General features: G+C 40.6%; 1 protein-coding gene across 3 annotated transcripts in view; it reads right to left on the bottom strand.

The window, feature by feature from the left end:
• Positions 1-21,508, bottom strand: part of KIAA1549L (KIAA1549 like) — a 297,332-nt gene that overhangs the window by 236,504 nt on the left and 39,320 nt on the right. The window lies entirely within an intron of this gene.

A 21,508-nucleotide genomic window follows, 5' to 3' on the forward strand; every position in this document is an offset into this window, starting at 1 on the left:
CCCATCCCTATTCAGGTGGCCTTTGAATTTGCTGAACTCAATTAGAACAAGTTAAGACACTAATACTCAGACATTAGCACTCAGAGTTAATTAGCCAGATACAATGCAATTCTTCTTACTGTGCAGATCAGAGAACACCCTTGGCAAAGCTAAAAGGGAAGGGCATGTCATTCTGTGCTTAAAAGGCTGAAAGACAAAAATCTTGGGCTTTTCCAAGTAACCTTTTATTTTTCCAATTTCCAGAAATAGTACAGCTTCTTTGTTGACCATTTCTAAGAAATAAAATACCAACCCACCATCTACATCATGGGCTGACATTCCTTTTATCTTGTCAAAATCAAAAGATGACACAGGCAGTTCCTCAGAGCAACTTTCCTCTGGGAATGCCAATTGCACAAGCCTCTTTTTATATTATGGTGGCTTTCAAATTAAATACCCAAACATAATCTTTTTTTTTTTTCAAATCTATTCACTAAAACTATTCAAACAACCTAAAGAATCTTTCTAAGAATGTCCATATCACTGTTTTTGAGGTGAGATCATGGAACTAGGAGGAAAAAGTACTTGGATTTCCATTCAGAATCTCAGCAGTTTTACAGAGGACAAAACTCTCACTGTGCCCAGAAAGAATGACACCAAGTTTTTCTATTTATGAAACCCACAGGGATAGCATCCTTAAGCATATTTTCAAAGAAAATTCACTGAAGCTGAGTCCTAAAAATGAGTCACCATGAGGCAGGGTCAAGGGAATGTGCTACTTCAAAGGCTCATTCAACAAATGTTAATTGGCCACCTATTACGAAAACAGCATGGTGCTAGGTATTAGAATCTACCTCTGTCCTCTAGAGGTGCTTCTGACAGGGCTAAGGTAAGTCTGGTGCTAGAACATGACAGAGACCACCCAGGGGACGCTGTAGGATTCTGACATCCCAAAGGGCACAGCAGAGATCATCTGGGGAATTGAGACAAAAACAGAGAAAGGACAAGTCTGAACTAGGTGAACAGCTCCAGGAGAAACTGCTTGCAAGTTACGCACACCTTGCTTATAAACACGAAACTGCAAAAACACGCAAAGGTAAAACCACTTTTCAGAATCAAAGAAGAAATAATTAGCCAGATCATACTTAATGAGTTATCAAAGCTCACCCTCAGGATAAACTCAGGCCTTTTGGAAACACAGTTTTCCTACACACTATAAAGTTTTACTAGTCAAGAGAAAAATACTCAGGTTATATAACACTCACCCTACCTATATCACCCCCAAACATGACCTAGCACAAAGAAGAGTCTGTCTGTTCCAGCATTTCCCAAAAATATTTTGCAAAAAATAGGCCCTATGAGTAAATAAATAAATAAGAAAGAAAGAAAAGAGGTAAGGATAATATTGCAAAAATATCCTCTACTTAGAGATTGTTAATGAATATCAGAATATTACAAACTCAAAGAGGTCCTAGCTATCTATGCTGCTGTACTGGGCATAAACATTGGGACAAAAGCAGTGAATAAAAAGACAAAAGTCCTTACTTTCATGGAGTTGACATTCTAAAAGAGGCTATGGAGCAATAAATAAGTGAAAAGGAGAAAAGCAGAGCAGGGCAAGGAAGCCCAGAAGAGGCAGGAGCCCATCAGGAAGCTTACACGAGCCTCTCAGACTCATCCACTAGCGGGCCAACAGAAGACGCAAGGAGAGCCACAATCCCACAGCAGTGAGAACCAAGAGCACATACAGAAAGTTAATCAGGATGAAAAAGCAGAGAGTTCTGTCCCAGATGAAAGGACAGGATAAAACCCCAGAAAAGCAACTAAATAAAGTAGAGATGGACAACTTTCCAGAAAACTAATTCAGAATAATGACAGTGAAGATGATCCAGGATCTCAGAAACAGAATAGAGATAATGCAAGAAATGTTTATCAAAGACCTAGAAGAACTAAAGAACAAACAAACAGAGATGCAATACACTAGAAGGAATTGATAGCAGAATAACTGAGGCAGAAGAATGGATAAGTGACCAGGAGAACAGAATAGTGGAAATCACTACCACAGAACATAATGTAGAAAAAAGAATTTAAAAAAAATGAAGACAGTCTAAGAGACCTCTGAAACAACATTAAATCTACCAACATTCGCATTATAGGGGTCCCAGAAGGAGAAGAGAGAGAAAAAAGGGACCCGAGAAAATATTTGAAGAGATAATAGCTGAAAACTTCGCTAACATGGAAAAGAAAATAGTCATCCAAGTCCAGGAAGCAGAGAGAGTCCCAAGCAGGATGAACCCAAGGAGGAACACACCGAGACACACAGTAATCAAACTGACAAAAATAAAGACAAAGATAAAATATTAAAAACAACAAAGGAAAAGCAACACACAACATACAAGGGAACTCCCATAAGGTTATCAGCTGATTTCTCAACGGAAACTCTACAAGCCAGAAGGGAATGGCATGACATATTTAAAATGATAAAAGGGAAGAACCTATTAATATAACCAAAAGTATTCCACCCAGCAAAACTCTCATTCAGATCTGATGGAGAAATAAAAGCTTTCCAGACAAGCAAATTTAAAGAAAGTTCAGCACCACCAAACCAGCTTTACAACAAATGCTAAAGGAACTTCTCTAGGCAGGAAACACAAAAGAGGGAAAAGACCTACAGAAAATAAACCCAAAACAATTAAGAAAATGGTAATATGATCATACATATTGATAATCACCTTAAATGTAAATGGATTAAATGCACTAACCAAAAGATGCAGACTGATTAGGCGGAGGAAAATATGTTCATGTATGCACTTCCACTTCCTATATCACTCTGCTTGACCCCCTACACTGTATATAATTATTTTATATTGTTAGGTTAATCATGTTTCCATTACAGCTTGCAATTTTAATTATCTTTTTTTTTTTGGTTTGGCTATTGATTGTGAAAACTGATAAACATCTTTTACTATCGTAAAAAAAAACAAACAATAAGGACCTACTATATAACACAGGGAACTATATTCGATATCTTGTAATAACCGAAAAAGAATCTGAAAAAGAATATATGTATAAATAAAACTGAATCACTTGGCTGTACACCTGAAACTAATACAGCATTGTAAACCAACTATACTTCAGTTGAAAAAAATATGAAAGGGGAAAAATTTTTTTTTTAATTTTTTTAAAGCCTGATTAAGATGGAGCAGTGGCAAAGAATTCTGCCGGAGATGCAAGAGATGTTCCCAAATTCATACGCAACAAATGAAGCCTCCTCCACTTCCTACAAAATGGCACATTTCACAGGAGCTGCCAGGGATCTCACCATCACGTTTTTAACTTCTGAAAAAAATGTTCGACTTACAGAAAATTACCAAAATAGTACAGAGAGTTCAATACTCTTCAGCCAACTCCCTTTTATGTTACCTCTTACATAACCATAATACAACTCCCCAAATCTGGAAAATAACATTGACCAAAGTACTATTAGCTACTGCACAGACCTTATTTGAATATTCCAGCTCTACCCCTAATGTTGTTTTTCTCCTGCGAGATTCAATCCTTGACCTTACAATGAATTTAGTTCTCAAGTCTCTTCGGCCTCCACTGACCTGTGATGGTTCCTTGGTTTCTGTTTTTCAGGACCTTGACATCTGTGAAGAGAATTAATCAGGTACTGTATTTTGTACAATGTCCCTCGATTTGGGTTTGTCTGCTGTTTTCTCCTGATTAGAGTGAGCTTGTGCATTTTTTAGTAAAAAATCTCCCAGAAGAGCTGTTTTACCCATCGCAGTTCATCCAAAGAGGGGCACATGTCCATATACCTCACTATCAGTACTGTTACCTACCATCATTTGGTTCAGGTGATGTTGACTGGGGTTCTCCACCCAGATCACCTTTGATTCAGGGCAAAATAATCCCAGCCTTTTCATGATCATGATGGAAATAAGTAGACGTTTCTAGCATCTGTTTATTTTTGTTTCTTTTAACCATATTCTAGATGATTTTATCCCCAAATATGCTTGAAAGAAGAAAAGAATTTTAGTTACAGTTTTAGTTCAATTGTTTCAGTCATGTCTGACTCTTTGTGACCCCATGGACTGTCCCTGCCAGGCTCCTCTGTCCATAGGATTCTCCAGGCAAGAACACTGGAGTGGGTTGCCATTTCCTCCTCCAGGGGATCTTCCAAACCCAGGGATCAAGCCCACATCTCCTGTATCTCCTGCATTGGCAAGCAGATTCTTTACCACAGAGCCCCCAGGGAAGCCCCTGAAATTTAGTTATTAATACATCCCCAGGTTAAAACACCTGCCCCTTGCTCGCTCAGCCACATTCAGAATCCCTTCACTGCCTAAGTCCCATCTGAGAACTCACGTATCAAAAGAACCAGTGACAAACAGCATCAACCCTATGGTGACCGCTGCATTTAAGGCCTTTGACATACATCATCTCCATTCCTCACAACTCTGCAGATAAATGTCATTAACCCCATTGGAGAGAAGAAGGAAAGCTCAGCGATTTTAAGTACTTTGGCCCATATCTTAAAATTAGTAAATGGTAGAGCAAGAATTAACCCAACCAAGGCCATCTGATGCTCAGCCTCCTGACACAGCCAAATTAAGTCTGATCAATGTGAGAAGAAAACAGCTTCCCTGGGGCTGAACCCCCCTTCCCAGTACTAACAGAAAGGTGTAATCCTCTCATAATATTAGCTACTCTTTACACAGCATGTATGTGGTCTTCCCCTGGATGTTCTCTTTTTAAATTTCACAAAAGCTATAAGATGGGTAGTATGTACCTTGTTTCACAGAAAGAACAACGACCATGCCCAAGACCACACATCCTGCAAATGAGGGGCAGAGTCACAACTTGAACTTGATCTGAGTTCAAATTCTCTCTTCCTTCCACACTCACTGATAAACCCACATGACTCTCCTACATACCTATATCGTTTTGAAGCTTATGTTCCAAAAGGAAAGGCCACAACAAATCACTTCTCTAAGCCCAGAGTTTCTTCAATGAAATCTATCGTACAAAGTACAAAACTATCTGTCAGAGAAATGACTAGCAAGAGGATTCCTTGATACACAGGGTGACACAGAAACACTTTAACACCTGCCCTTTATTTGCTGCAAATAATCAGAGAATGATGTTTCCCTGGTGGCTCAGTGGTAAAGAATCCACCTGTCATGCAGGAGATGTGGGTTCAACCCCCTGGATTGGGAAGATCCCCTGGAGGAGGAAATGGCAACCCACTTCAGTATTCTTGTCTGGAGAATCCCATGGACAGAGGAGCCTGGCAGGCTACAGTAAATAGGGTCTCAAAGAGTCAGACACAACTAAACATGCACGCACACATCAGAGGATGAGCCAACCAAGAAAACCAAGAGTCCCCTAGCTGACAAATTTTTAAAATAGACCTTGAGGACCAAGAAGAAGAGCTGTTCATAGGAAGCAGAGAAGGTGAAGGTTCTCTTCTTCTTTAGGTAAAGCACATATGTAACTTTAAAAAGTGTCCTCAGGTCAATTAATTCTTCTTGGACTCCCAAAAGTTGCTTGAGATAGAACTGAATCACATATTAACATCCCTACTCCACAAATAATGCAAATGAGGTCAACATTTGATACTTGCACAGAGACTCAAAGTCAAGATTTCATTAATTCTTTCATTCATTCAACAAGCTCTGATCCCCTGCTGCTTTCTATTCTAAGAGCTGGGGATACAGAGGCTGGAGGCCCGTCTCTAACCTGGAGGAGTTCAGGCTTTCCCCATGCCCTGCGTAGAGTCCAGAAGGGCAGCACTCACAGTGCCCAGTGGGGCATCCACTTCCCACCCAAGCCCCACAAACACACAGGACTCTACAGAAGTAGGCTGGCTCTGGGTAGTTCAGGGGAGGGAGGGACTGTGTATTTAAAGCCTGAATGAAGATCATCATTATCCCAGTTGAATCTTGTTTGCCCTTCTCATCAGCATCCAAAGCAGAGGACACATTTCTACATGAAATAAAAGGCCAAACCATAAAAGGAAGTTGTCAACTTCACCCACAGATAAATGAATCACACTTACTTCATTCAACTAACATTCACTGCTGTTGTTCAGTCACTAAATCATATCTGACTCTTTGAGACTCCATGGACTGCAGCACATCAGGCTTCCCTGTCCTTCACTATCTCCCAGAGTTTGTTCAAACTCATGGCTATTGTGTCGATGATGCCACCCAACCATCTCATCCTCTGTTGTCCCCTTGTCCTCTGCCTTCAATCTCTCCCAGCATTGGGGTCTTCTTCAGTGATTCAGCTCTTCACATCAGGTGGTCAAAGCACTGGAACTTCAGTTTCAGCATCAGACCATCCAATGAATATTTAGGGTTGATTTCCTTTAGGGTTGACTGGTTTGCTCTCCTTGCAGTCCAAAGGTCTCTCAAGAGCCTTCTTTAGCACCACAATTTGAAAGCATCTATTCTTTTTTTTTTTTCCCATCTATTTTTATTAGTTGGAGGCTAATTACTTTACAATATTGTAGTGGTTTCTGTCATACATTGACATGAATCAGCCATGGATTTACATGTGTTCTCCATCCCTATCACCCCTCCTGCCTCCCTCTCCATCCCATCCCTCTGGGTCTTCCCAGTGCACCAGCCCCAGCGCTTGTCTCATGCATCCAACCTGGGCTGGTGATCTGTTTCACCCTTGATAGTATACTTGTTTCAATGCTGTTCTCTCTGAACATCCCACCCTCTTCTTCCCCCACAGAGTCTAAAAGTCTGTTCTGTACATCTGTGTCTCTTTTTCTGTTTTGCATATAGGGTTATAGTTACCATCTTTTTAAATTCCATATATATGCGCTAGTATACTGTACTGGTCTTTATCTTTCTGGCTTACATCACTCTGTATAATGGGCTCCAGTTTCATCCATCTCATTAGAACTGATTCAAATGAATTCTTTTTAATGGTTGAGTAATATTCCATAGTGTATATGTACCACAGCTTCCTTATCCATTTGTCTGCTGATGGGCATCTAGGTTGCTTCCATGTCCTGGCTATTATAAACAGTGCTGTGATGAACATTGGGATACACGTGTCTCTTTCAGATCTGGTTTCTTCGGTGTGTATGCCCAGGAGTGGGATTGCTGGGTCATATGGCAGTTCTAGTTCCAGTTTTTTAAGGAATCTCCACACTCTTCTCCATAGTGGCTATACTAGTTTGCATTCCCACCAACAGTGTAAGAGAGTTCCCATTTCTCCACACCCTCTCCAGCATTTATTGCTTGTAGACTTTTGGATAGCAGCCATTCTGACTGGCGTGTAATGGTACCTCATTGAGGTTTTGATTTGCCTTTCTCTGATAATGAGTGATGTTGAGCATCTTTTCATGTGTTTGTTAGCCATCTGTATGTCTTCTTTGGAGAAATGTCTGTTTAGATCTTTGGCCCATTTTCTGATTGGGTCATTTATTTTTCTGGAATTGAGCTGCAGGAGTTGCTTGTATATTTTTTAGATCAATCCTTTGTTTCTTCATTTGCTATTATTTTCTCCCATTCTGTAGGCTGTCTTTTCACCTTACTTATAGTTTCCTTTGTTGTGCAAAAGCTTTTAAGTTTAATTAGGTCCCATTTGTTTATCTTTGCTTTTATTTCCAATATTCCGGGAGGTGGATCATAGAGGATCTTGCTGTGATTTATGTCAGAGAGTGTTTTGCCTACGTTCTCCTCTAGGAGTTTTATAGTTTCTGGTCTTACATTTAGATCTTTAATCCATTTTGAGTTTATTTTTGTGTATAGTGTTAGAAAGCATTCTAGTTTCATTCTTTTACAAGTGGTTGACCAGTTTTCCCAGCACCACTTGTTAAAGAGGTTGTCTTTTCTCCATTGTATATTCTTGCCTCCTTTGTTGAAGGTAAGTTGTCCATAGGTACATGGATTTATCTCTGGGCTTTCTATTTTGTTCCATTGATCTATATTTCTGTCTTTGTGGTAGTACCATACTGTCTTGATGACTGTGGCTTTGTAGTAGAGCCTGAAGTCAGGCAGGTTGATTCCTCCAGTTCCATTCTTCTTTCTTACGATGAAAGCATCTGTTCTTCAGTGCTCAGACTTCTTTATGGTGCAACTCTCACATCCGTACATATTCACTGAGCTCTTACTAAAAGTCGGGTATGTGGGGAAGCAAATCAATGAATATAATCCAGTCTCAGCTGTGCAGGAGCCTACAATTGGTAGGAACGATAATTGTATATTTAATAGTCAATGCTATTTTGTGTAATGTACCATTGAGTTTTTGACACTCACTTTTGAAAAGCCATAAGCTTTTCGTATTCTTTTCCTTGTTTTTCATGGCAACGTCCACTGACCTACACCTCACAATAAGCCATATGTGCCATATATTAAAATTCCAAGTCAAAAAAGAAGGGGGGTATGGGCAGAGGTGAAAAGGGCATCTTATAATTGACCAAAATATAAAGACTGGCATCTGATTTTTAAAAGTTAATACATGAAATGTGAACTTCCAGATGTTCAAGCTGGTTTTAGAAAAGGCAGAGAAACCAGAGATCATATTGCCAACATCCGTTGGATCATCAAAAAAGCAAAAGAGTTCCAGAAAAACATCTATTTCTGCTTTATTGACTATGCCAAAGCCTTTGACTATGTGGATCACAACAAACTGTGGAAAATTCTGAAAGAGATGGGAATACCAGACCACCTGACCTGCCTCTTGAGAAACCTGTACGCAGGTCAGGAAGCAACAGTTAGAACTGGACATGGACCAACATACTGGTTCCAAATAGGAAAAGAAGTACATCAAGGCTATATATTGTCACCCTGCTTATTTAACTTATACGCAGAGTACATCATGAGAAACGCTGGGCTGGATGAAGCACAAGCTGGAATCAAGACTGCCAGGAGAAATATCAATAACCTCAGATATGCAGATGACACCACCCTTATGGCAGAAAGTGAAGAGGGACTAAAAACCCTCTTGATGAAAGTGAGAGAGGAGAGTGGAAAAGTTGGCTTAAAGCTCAACATTCAGAAAACTAAGATCATGGCATCCAGTCCCATTACTTCATGGCAAATAGATGGGGAAACAGAGGAAACAGTGGCAGACTTTTATTTTGGGGGGCTCCAAAATCACTGCAGGTGGTGATTGCAGCCATGAAATTAAAAGACGCTTACTCCTTGGGAGAAAAGTTATGACCAACCTAGACAGCATATTAATTTTGCCAAGAAAGCATATTACTTTGCCAACAAAGGTCTGTCTAGTCAAGGCTATGGTTTTTCCAGTAATCACGTACAGATGTCAGAGTTAGACTATAAAGAAAGCTGAGTGCCAAAGAATTGGTGCTTTTGAACTGTGGTGTTGGAGAAGACTCTTGAGAGTCCCTTGGACTGCAAGGACATCCAACCAGTCCATCCTAAAGGAAATCAGACCTGAATGTTCATTGGAAGGACTGATGTTGAAGCTGAAACTCCAATACTTTGGCCATCTGATGTGAAGAACTGACTCATTTGAAAAGATCCTGATGCTGGGAAAGATTGAAGGCAGGAAGAGAAGGGGATGACAGAGGATGAGATGGTTGGATGGCATCACTGACTCAATGGACATGAGTTTGAGTAAGCTCCAGGAGTTGGTGATGGACGGGGGCTGGCGTGCTGCAGTCCATGGGGTCGCAAAGAGTCGGACACAACTGAGCAACTGAACTGAACTGAAAGTTAGTTTTAAAGTTACACATCCCATGATGTAGGGATCACATCCAACTAGAAGGGTCAGAATTCTCAAGGAGAATGCAGCTTCCGAGGGAGACCTGGAAGCAGGAGAGAATCCTAGCAGGTGAATAGGTGTCAGAGGCCATTCCTAGTGCAATGGGTGGTTCAAGCAAAGTGACAAAGGGCCAAGAAAAGGGCAAAACACACCCAAGGAACTAAGAATGTAATGCGTGGCGGAGGAACACACAGGGCCACTGTTGTTTATTATAAATGTGCCTATTAGGCACCCTGAAATGCTAATAAGCCATCCTGTGTTCCTCCAGGGATTCTGATTCAGAAGGTCCTGGGAGTCTGCAGGTACAGGTACCTCATGATGATACTCCGAGAAGCAGTCATAAAGAGGCATGGTGAGAGGACTGGCAGGAGAGGATGCCACGCACAGCTCCAGAACAGACTTCCTGGAAGAGGGATCACACAGACCAGCACCATGCAGTTGCCATGATCAGACTATACCTGAAGAGTGTGATTCTCAAACTGCGGACCCCAGACCAGAGGCAGCAGCATCACCTGGGAACTTGTTAGAAACGCAAATTCTCAAAGTCCACCTCAATTCTACCAAAGCAGAAACTTTGCAGGGGGTCCAGCAATGGATGTCTTAACAAGCCCTCCACTGCTTGGAGTGCGTGCTCAAGTCTAAAGAGTTCTGCTCCAAGTTCATGCCAGCAATGATATGTGTTAGCCAAAACTGAATCCAAATTCCCACCAGCTCCAGTCCGAGCAGAATTCATATTATTTCTGTTATACTGTTATTGCTTATTATTCAGCCCTTCCTTCCTCCATCACATTGGGGATGGGCTGCAAACCAGCATGTATTTGAATAACTTCTTCATCTGCTTTATAAGTCACTAACATTGACTGCTTGACCACAGGCCTGTAAAGCTACTATAATGGAAGTGTTCAGTCAGTATTTCTCAAACTTTAATGTGCATACGAATCACCTGGAGATCTTGTTAAATTGCAGAATCTGGAAGTCCAGGTAGGTCCTAGGATTCTGCATTTCAAACAAGTGAAATAAGGTGATCATATTGCTACTTGCTACTGGTCCACAGTCCACATTGCGAGTAGTGAGAAATCTCATGATTCCAGAAATCTCAAAGCCTCTAGAGGAGGACAACATGGACTTTGTGCTCAGACCCCATGATCCGCTGCAGCAGCCCCATGCTCAAGCTCCCCACACTCCCCGTGTCTTCCCTCCCTCCTAGTCAGCCAGCGGGTCAACACTTCCATACATTCAAAGAGTTCCCTGAGTGACAAGAGGGACTTTGGGCTCATAGAGCCAGTGGGGGGAGTGAATGCACTTCCCAAGCGTTCTCCAGGCACCTCCAGAGGGCCTTGGCAGGGGGCAGGATCTGGCTCCATTAGCTATCCATTATTTCAAATATAAGCCATCAGCTTTGGCTTCATTTGAGGCTCCAAATCAACAGTTATTCCTCAGGGTCAGAGAGGCCCTTGTCATCTTCCCATGAGCTCCATCAGTCAGGAGTCAAAATCCCAGCTGGGATCACTGCATTAACTCAGTGAACAGCATCATGCTTGCAGACAAGCACCTCCCTAACAAGAGGGAGCCTGGTTTCCTCTGCATTCACTGCACCAGCCACCTGCCCCACGAGCTCATCAAATATTCTGTGGTTATGAAACGTTTATGCTAACAAAACTGCGGAGCTGCAGCTCAAGACTTTGCTGTAAATATTTATTAACCACGACCATCAAGACATCACTTCTCTTTTACTTCAGGGTCCATTTTCTGGCTTTCCAGATGGTTCCAACTCAATTCACTCCATCCTTCCCTGAAAAGGTACTTCTTATATAAAGATATTTTGTGAAAATCCACATGACCTCTTTAGAACAGCCCAACTAAAATTAATAAAAAGATTTCTGAGATACAAAACCAGAATTCTTAACACTGGAGCTAGAGGAATGGGGAGTAAACAGCTTTGTGGATGCTCTTTCTGTACACAGATCATAAAATGATGACTTAATCACTGGGGGGTCTTTATCACAAATAGTGTCAGATGATGTACTGTAAAATTTATGTAGGTAAAATCTCATATGTACACAATAAAGAGATTGCTCAGATGTTTTGGACTTATTGGCCCAAGTCTACTGTTTATTACATGGAGGCTTAATATTATAATAGATTCTCTTGAAGACTTCCTGTTGAAAAAAAAGAAAGCCATGCAACAAATTATATTTAATGTGTATACTCAACAGAGGAGGTAAAAATGGCACCATCCTGATGACTCTCTTATAAAGGACAGGGGAAAAGACTAAGGAATAATAAATTTGACTATAAGGAAAAGATGAGAGAAAACAGACAGAGAATAGAAACACTTTGTGCCTTCAAAATGAATCCAAGAACCACCAGCGTATCTGTAGTTTAAGCAGAAACCATCAAGGATAAAGACTAGCTAATAAAAATTTCAAGGTATGATTATAATTAGATAGCTATCCACCAAGCCCATTACTCAGTTCTCATAAAGCTTGCCACGCAGCACTGAAGCAATAATAGTTTTTTTAGTCTGGCCATTTTTAATCCTATGTTGAGAGGAAAACATAAAAGAAAACCATAAAGAGATGGAGGGAGAGCTTCTAGCACAGAAGATAAGAGACATGAATTCTAGTCTCAGACTCCCAGAGTCCACAACATAAGCTAAGACAGGGCACTTCACCAGGACCCCAGTGTTTCCACATAAAATTCTGTTTGTGGTTAGTTTCCTAGACTTCCATGTGCTGCCATCCCCATCTCTCAGAAGCCCTAGGGCTGCTTGTACTTTGAAAGATACAAAGTCTTTACTTAACTCCTCTGATTGCCCAGTGCATATCCAGACAACCTCCACCATAACATTCCTGGACCCATACACAGCAAAGGCCCAAAAGCCAAACAAAATTTCCAAGAGGACAGAGACTTGTCTCCCTTCTTCTCCAGCATATCTATTCCCAGCACCCATAACACAAGCCAGGCCACTGGTGTGAACTCAATATTGCCAAAGAAATGAATGAATGATTCCACAAACCTCTGATCATATCAAGCCATAAGGAAAGTCTGAGTAAGATCACAGGGCCATGTCTGTTCATTCATTCAACTAACAGCTTTTCTGAAAGCCTCTTCGGGATGCCGGGACACACCAGCAAACAAAACAGTGCCTGCCGTTGTGGAGCTGACACTCTAGCTGGGAAGGCAGACAATAAACAAAGGATGTACATGGCCATGATGAGCACTGTGACAGAGAAAAGTAGGTCAGGATAAGAGGGGTGGGGAGTTTCCCAGAGTAGGGTGGTTATAAGAGGAAATCTCTAGTGAGCATCTGAGCAGAAATCTGAGGATGTAAGGCATGCAGTCATGAGATGAAACAGAGAAAATCACACCAGGCAGAGGGAACAGCAGACACACAAAAACCTTGCAAGGGGGTCAGATGCAGAGACAGGAGGCGAGACAGAGGAAATGGCTAGAGGCAGGGGGTGGATAATGTCAGGCAATGTTCTTTACACAGAGACTCACAATCCTCTCGTGAGTCACAAAGTCAACTGATGAAGTCATACCAGCACCTTTAAAATGAGATAGAACAGAATAAAACAGAAAATACCACTGTGCACTGCCTGTAGAAGGCCAAACTTCATCTGGTGAAATTTTGGTGGTGGGGGCGGGGGCAGGGGGGCACCGGCAGGGGCCGTGTGTGTGTTCACACACGTGTTTGTGCTGCGGTACAATATGAAATGTGCTTCTTATAGTGAATTACAATCAAACAGTTTGAAAACCATGAATGTAGTACTTTATACATCTGTGTTGTCCAATACACTATCCACCAGCCACATGTGGCTATTTAGTCTAACAAAAATTAAACAAAATTAAAATTCAGATCCTCAAACTAGCCACATTTCAAGTGCTCAGTAGACACAGGTGGCTCATGACTACTGCCCTGGACAGAGTAGAGATAAAATGTTTCCATCAGAACACAGGAAGTTCTCTTAGCAAGCACGGTTCTAGATCATTCTGAGTTTGCACGACCCCTCTAATGTCACCTGATAGAATTACAACTGTGTCCAGGGTGATCAGATGACTGCATCTTCTGAATAGAAAGCTCTGATTTCATATTGTCTCATAATCCAATTGACATCAAGCTGGAAATAAAACCAAAATATCCTGAAAATCACCTGACACCTTCCAGCCATATGCATGGCTGCCTCAATTTTCTTCTCCATAAAGTCACTGTTAATAAATAACCACCCATTGTTTGTTCTGAATTACAAGGACTTATGAGGGTTGGGGGAAGTAAAACATCCCAAAGGAGAGCACTTCAGGAATGGGCAGCTGACCAACTGTAACACAACAGTGTGATTTTTTAAAAATTCATTTCCTGGCTCTGAGTGAGGGCTGAAACCAAATCCAATGAAGGCATAATATTCCCACATGGGACTCTAATGATTATCAGTTAGTGTTATCATCGGAAGCCCTGCCGCCTGAGAGGATGGTGATATATCACAGGAAGGGTTTTGGGGCACCTCATTCAGGAGTGGTCACCCCACCCCAGGACAGGTCCTCACCTTGTCGTATCTGGGGCTGGTTGCTGTGTAGGGGGCCTTTTACATGCTGGGGAATCATCAATGTTTTCAGCTCCTTCACCTCAGCTCTCTCCCTAGCAATGACATGAAGGAAGAAGCCTAAGAATGTGAGAGTCCGTCCCAGGCTTTGACTTGCTCTGTAGCTTAGAAAGGCAAAATGACTGTGCCAGCATGAGCAATGTGGGCCAAAAAGTGAGGACAGGATCTTGTCTGTTCCACTGGGTATCCCAGTGGAGAATACTCCGTCTGAGAACTAGAAGGAACAATGCTCGTCTTGCATACACACGTATCACTGTAGCAGGACCTTGACCCCCTTCCAGTTGCAGCCTGGATGGTGTGCTTGCCTTCTGGGTCCAGGTGTAGGCAAACAAAGAAGGATCCCCAATGAGCAGGTTACGCAAGGACAGTACATCCATACATATGAAAGCCAAATTCAGAAACAGGTAGCCTGACAACCTAAAACTGGAAGTGAGTTGAGATTGAGAATCCATAATGCATGGGCATCTATTCAGGTGACCCAGCTGTATATTGTGGAATCTAGTATCTAATACAGTGGCGAGAGTATGGTAGGCACTCAATAAATATTTTTGAATGAGTGAATGAATAATTGAATATGAAATGTATGATGCCCTGCACTAACCTAACATGGTTACAACTTCATTTGTCTTTCTGAACTGGAGCAGGAAGCAGGGGAAAGTACACTTGCTTCCCCTAATATTTCACCAGTCTTATCAATAACGCACAGAGGAAAGAAATCATAAAGGAAAAGATTCATTATTTGGCTGTATTAAATATCAGATGTTAAAATCACTATAAAAATTTAAAGGAAAAATGATATGAAATTGGGTAGGTAGAATACCTCCAACATATAATAAAGACAATACTATGACTTTATAAAGAGATCTTAAAATACATAGGGAAAGATACACAGTACCTTAATAGAAAAATGAACAAAAGATGTGAACAGACACACACACACTAATAGCTTATAAACACATGAAAAAAAAAGGTCAACCTCTCTGCTGGTAATCAAAAATATGCATATTAAAGCCACAATAGGATACCATTTTCAATTATCAAATTGGTAAAGGTATTCTGTTGTTTTGCTTTTTAATGACAATATTCAACATTGGCAATGGTGTGGAAAAATGGGTTCCCTCCTCCACTGTTCAAACACTTATGAAAGATAATTGGATAACTTGTACCAAAAACCTTAAAATGTACACCCAATTTGATCCATAACTCTATTTCATGAGTTTAAGAAAATAATCAGAGATGTAACTAATGATTTATGTGAAAGAGGTTTATGGTAGGGCAAAACTGAAGTCACCTATATATCCATCAATAGAAGGGTTATTAAGTGAATATTACCAGCCTAGTATATAGAAATGATGCATAATTTTGAAAGTCCCTTTACAATATTAACAATAGTCAAAAATTAGAAGCAACCCAAATGTTCATCAACTGATGAATGAATAAAGAAAATGTCATATATAGACTTCAATAGAATGGAACGTTACTCAGTCTTTAAAAGGAAGGAAATCCTGTTATATACAATAACATAGATGAACCTTGAGGATATTATGCTAAGAGAACTGTAAGTCACAAAAAGACAAGTCTTATAGAAACCCACTTATATGAGGTATCCAAAGTAGTCAAACTCATAGAAACAATAAGAAGAACAGTGGTTCACAGCCTGAAGCTATGAGCCATGCTGTTGAGGGCCACCTAAGGCAGACAGGTCAGATGGAGAGTCCTAACAAAATGTGGTCCACTGGAGGACAGAATGGCAAACCATTCCCATATTCTTGCTGTGACAATCCCATGAACAGTATGAAAAGGCAAAAAGATATGACACCAGAAGATGAGCCCCCACCCCAGGTCAGAAGGTGTCCAATATGCTACTGGGGCAGAGTGAAGGGAAATTACTAATAGCACCAGAAAGAATGAAGCAGCTGGGCCAAAGCAGTAATGACACTCAGTTGTGGATGTGTCTGGTGGTGAAAGTAAAATCCAATGCTGTAAATAACAGTATTCCATAGGAATCTGAAATGTTAGGCCCATGAATCAAGGTAAATTGGATGTGGTAAACCAAGAGATGAACATCAATGCCTTAGGAATCAGTGAACTCATGGATAGGAAAGGGTGAATTCAATTCAGATGACCATTATATGTACTATTGTGGGCAAGAATCCCTTAGAAGAAATGAAACCCTCATAGTGGACAAAAAAAGTCTGAAAGCAGTATTTGGATCCAATCTCAAAACAACAGAATGATCCAGTTTGTTTCCAAGGCAAGCCATTCAACATCACAATAATCCAAGTCTATGCCCCAAACTGATACCTAAAAAGCTGAACTTGGCTGGTTCTGTGAAGATCTACAAGACCTTCTAGAACTAACACCAAAAAAAAAAAAAGTCCTTTTCTTTTTTTTTTAATTTATTTTTTCATTTATTTTTATTAGTTGGAAGCTAATTATTTCACAATATTGTAGTGGTTTTTGCCATACATTGACATGAATCAGCCATGGATTTACATGTGTTCCCCATCTTGAATCCCCATCCCATCCCTCTGGGTCATCCCCATGCACCAGCCCCAAGTACTTGTCTCATGCATCCAACCTGGACTGGCGATCTGTTTCACACTTGATAATATACATGTTTTGAAGCTGTTCTCTCAGATCATCCCACCCTCGCCTTCTCCCATAGAATCCAAAAGTTCCTTAAAAAACTGGAAATAGAATTGCCATATGACCCAGCAATACCACTCCTGGGCATACACACCGAGGAAACCAGATCTGAAAGAGACACATGCACCCCAATGTTCATCGCAGCACTGTTTATAATAGCCAGGACATGGAAGCAATCTAGATGCCCATCAGCAGACGAATGGATAAGAAAGCTGTGGTACATATACACAATGGAATATTACTCAGCCATTAAAAAGAATACATTTGAATCAGTTCTAATGAGATGGATGAAACTGGAGCCCATTATACAGAGTGAAGTAAGCTAGAAGGATAAACATCAATATAGTATACTAACACATATATATGGAATTTAGAAAGATGGTAACGATAACCCTATATGTAAGACAGAAAAAGAGACACAGATGTATAGAAAAGATGTCCTTTTCATGATAGGGGATTGGAATGCAAAAGTAGGAAGTCAAGAGGCAAGTTTGGCCTTGGAGGACAAAATGAAGCAGGTCAGAGGCTAATAGAGTTTCATCAAGAAAACACACTGGTCACAGCAAACAGTCTTTTCCTACAACACAAGAGACAACTCTACACATGGACATCACCAGATGGTCAATATCAAAATCAGACTGATTATATTCTTTGCAGCCGAAGATGGAGACACTCTACATGGTCAGCAAAAACAAGACCTGGGGCTGACTGTTGCTCAGATCATGAGCTCCTTATTGCAAAATTTAGGCTTAAATTGAAGAAAGTAGGGAAAACCATCCAGGTATGACCTAAGTCAAATCCCTTATGATTATACAGTGGAGGGAATCTATTTGATTCGAGGGATTAGATCTGGTAGACAGAGTACCTGAAGAACTATGGACACTGTACATAACACTGCACAGGAAGCATTGACCAAAACCATCCCAGAGAAAAAGGAATGCAAGACGGCCAAGTGGTTATCTGAGGAAGCTTTACAAATGGCTGAGCAAAGAGGAGAAGCAAAAGCAAGGGAAAAGGGGAACGATATACCCAACTGAATGCAGAGTCCCAGAGAACAGCAAGGAAAGATAAAAAGGGCTTCTTAAAGGAGCAATGCAAAGAAATAGAGGAAAACAATAGAATAGGAAAGACTAGAGATCTCTTCAACAAAATTGGAGGTATCAAGGGAACATTTCATGCAAAGATGGGCACAAAAAAGGACAGAAACAGTAAGGACCTGACAGAAGCAGAAGAGATTAAAGAGCTGGCAAGAATACACAGAACTATATTAAAAAGGTCTTAATAACAATGATAATCATGACAGTGTGGTCACTCATCTAAGCCAGACATCCTGGAGCATAAAGTCAAGTGGGCCTTAGGAAGCATTTCTACAAACAAAGCTAGTGGAAGTGATGGAATGCTAGCTGAACTATTTCAAATCCTAAAAGATGATACTGTTGAAGGGCTGCACTCAACATGTCAGCAAATTTGGAAAACTCAGAAGTGGCCACAGGACTGGAAAAGGTCAGTTTTCATTCCAATCCCAAAGAAGGGTAGTGCCAATGAATGTTCAAAGTACTGAACAATTGCGCTCATTTCACATGCTCAAAGGTTATGCTCAAAATCCTTCAAGCTAGGCTTCAGCAGTACACGAACTAAGAGCTTTCAGATACCAGCTGGGTTTAGAAAAGGAAGGTGAACCAGAGATCAAATTGCCAACATTCACTGGATCATACAGAAAGAAAGGGAATTCTGGAAAAACATCTAATTTGCTTCATTGACTGTGCTAAAGCCTTGAACTGTGTGGATCACAAAAAAAAAACTGCAGAAAATTCTTAAAGATGTAGAAATACCAGATCACCATGCTGTTTCCTGAAAATCCTGTTGTGGATCAAAAAATAACAGAACTGGACTTGAAACTGGTTCTAACTGTTGTTTCTTGATCCATAAGATCAAGTGGCTCTGGTTTTAGACTGGTTCAAAATTGGGAAAGGAGTACATCAAGGCTGTACATTGTCACCCTGTTTATTTAATTTATATGCAGAGTACATCATGTGAAATGCTGGGCTTGATGAATCACAAGCTGCAATCAAGAATACTGGGAGAAATACCAACAACCTCAGATATGCAGATGATACCACTCTAATGGCAGAAAGCAAAGAGCCTCTTGATGAGGGTGAAAGAGGACAATGAAAGAGCTAGCTTAAAACTCAACATTCCTTTTTATGGCTGAGTAATATTTCATTGTATATATGTACCACAGCTTCTTTATCCATTCATCCACTGATGGACATCTAGGTTGAGTCAGTCCTAATGAGATGGGTGAATCTAGAGCCTATTACACAGAGTGAAGTAAATCAGAAAGAGAAAAACAAATATTGTATACTAACACATACATATAGAATCTAAAAGACAGTACTGATGAAGCTATTTGTAGGGCAACAACGGAGATACAGACATAGAAAACAGACTGATGGATATGGTGAGTGGGGAGGAAGCAGACGATAGGATATATGGAGACAGTAACACGGAAAGATACATTACCATATGTAAAATAGATAGCCAATGGGAATTTGATGTATGACTCAGCGAACTCAAACTGTGGCTCTGGAACAACCTAGAGGGGGGGGATGGGAAGGGAAGTGGGAAGGGTGTTCAAGAAGGTGACACAGGTATACTGATGGCTGATTCATGTTGAGTTTGGCAGAAACCAACACAATACTGTAAAGCAATTATCCTTCAATTAAAAATGTATGAATTTAATTTAAAAAAATTAACATTCAAAAAAACTAAGAGAATAGCATTCAGTCCCATCACTTCATGGCAAAAAGAAGGGGAAAATGTAGAAGTAGTGACAGATTTTATTTTCTTGGGTTCCAAAATCACTGCGGACAGTAACTGCAGCCATGAAATTAAAAGACGCCTGCTCCTTGGAAGGAAAGCTATGACAAACCTGGACAGCATGCTTAAAAGCAGAGACATCACTTTGCCAACAAAGGTCCATATAGTCAAAGCTGTGGTTTTTCCAGTAGTCATGTATGGTTGTGAGAGTTGGACCACAAAAAAGGCTGAGCACCACATAATTGATGCTTTTGAATTGTGGTACTGGAGAAGACTCTTGAAAGTTCCTTGGATTGCAAGGAGATCAAACCAGTCAACCCTAAAGGAAATCAACCCTGAATGTTCATTGGAAGGACTGATGCTGAAGGTCCAATACTTTGGCTACCTGATGGGAAGAACTGACTCATTAGAAAAGACCCTAATGCTGGGAAAGATTGAAGGCAAAAGGAGAAAAGGGTGGCCCGAGGCTTCCCTGTCCTTCATTATCTCCCATTCAGTAGGTGATGCTATCCATCTCATCTTCTGCCGCCCCGTTCTGAATAATGACATTAATCTGTTTTTTATAATCTTTCAATAAGTTAAGAATTCCCAACAAAAAGTTGAACAGACATCAACAGATTTGGGAATAAACACAACTGTTCCTCTCCTGGTGGGAGAAGGTACCAACTTCCTAACCATCAGCATGCTACACCATCAGTCACAGAGCAAATGACCAGCTGGTTAAGTGGAAGGCCTTTAAGACACTCTACTTTAAGACTCTTATGTACTTCAGTACTAATACTAGGGCAAGGCAGCACCCAGAAACACCATTTCTTGCCCCCAAGGTAGAACTCAGCCACTCTTCTCAGCACAGCACTGCCCACACAGTCTTATTTATAGCAAGTCTGTAAGGGTGTTAGTAATTCAGGGAATGCCTATATTAGCAAAATTTAGCCCATATATTTAGTCTGAAAAACAAGTCCTACAAACAATACATGTAATTCTGTTTACAATTTGGAGATAGATAGATATAGATATAGATATAAAACAGCAGCTATTCATATAATAACACAAGAAGACAAGCTGCCAATAGCCACTGGACATAATGTTAGATGAACATACAGATTCTTCTGTGAAGTTCATTTAAATATTCATGTAAGAAATAGAACATTAGCTGATTTAAGCATCATCATTTTTATTGGCTATAACACAAGCTTAAGAAACCTTTAATGGAAATTAAATGCTTTGTATTTAAGATGTTTCCTACTCTGACCTTTAAAACATTGAAATAACTAGGAGCACCAGAAAGCAGAAATGAGAATGTTTCAGTTATCTGCTACTACATTTCAGAGCTGCAGTTTTACATAAAAAGACATTTCACCTTCAAGGTCAGAAAGGACATAATGTCCTGCATGCAGCTAGAATAGAAGGTGCAGCTGAAACACAAGAAGAACCCTCCCCCCAATAAGAGAGGCAAGAGAAGACTCAAGTGGAGAATGTCCTGCATGCTTTACATCCATCAAATCTAAGTCTCTGTCGTGCTTTCTCCATAATCTTCAGTGATACTCAATCTGTGCTTGAGAATAAAAGCGAGCCTTACTTCATACAACTGCAATGATCCGGAACATGCGAATACACTGAATGGCCATCAGAGGCACTAGGAGAGATAACTCTTTAAAAGGACAGCTATAGCTCTCCCTTGTCATTTGGGTCCCTGCCAT

The sequence above is a fragment of the Odocoileus virginianus genome, chromosome 10 (assembly GCF_023699985.2).
Source record: "Odocoileus virginianus isolate 20LAN1187 ecotype Illinois chromosome 10, Ovbor_1.2, whole genome shotgun sequence".
NCBI classification, from domain to species: Eukaryota; Metazoa; Chordata; class Mammalia; order Artiodactyla; family Cervidae; genus Odocoileus; species Odocoileus virginianus.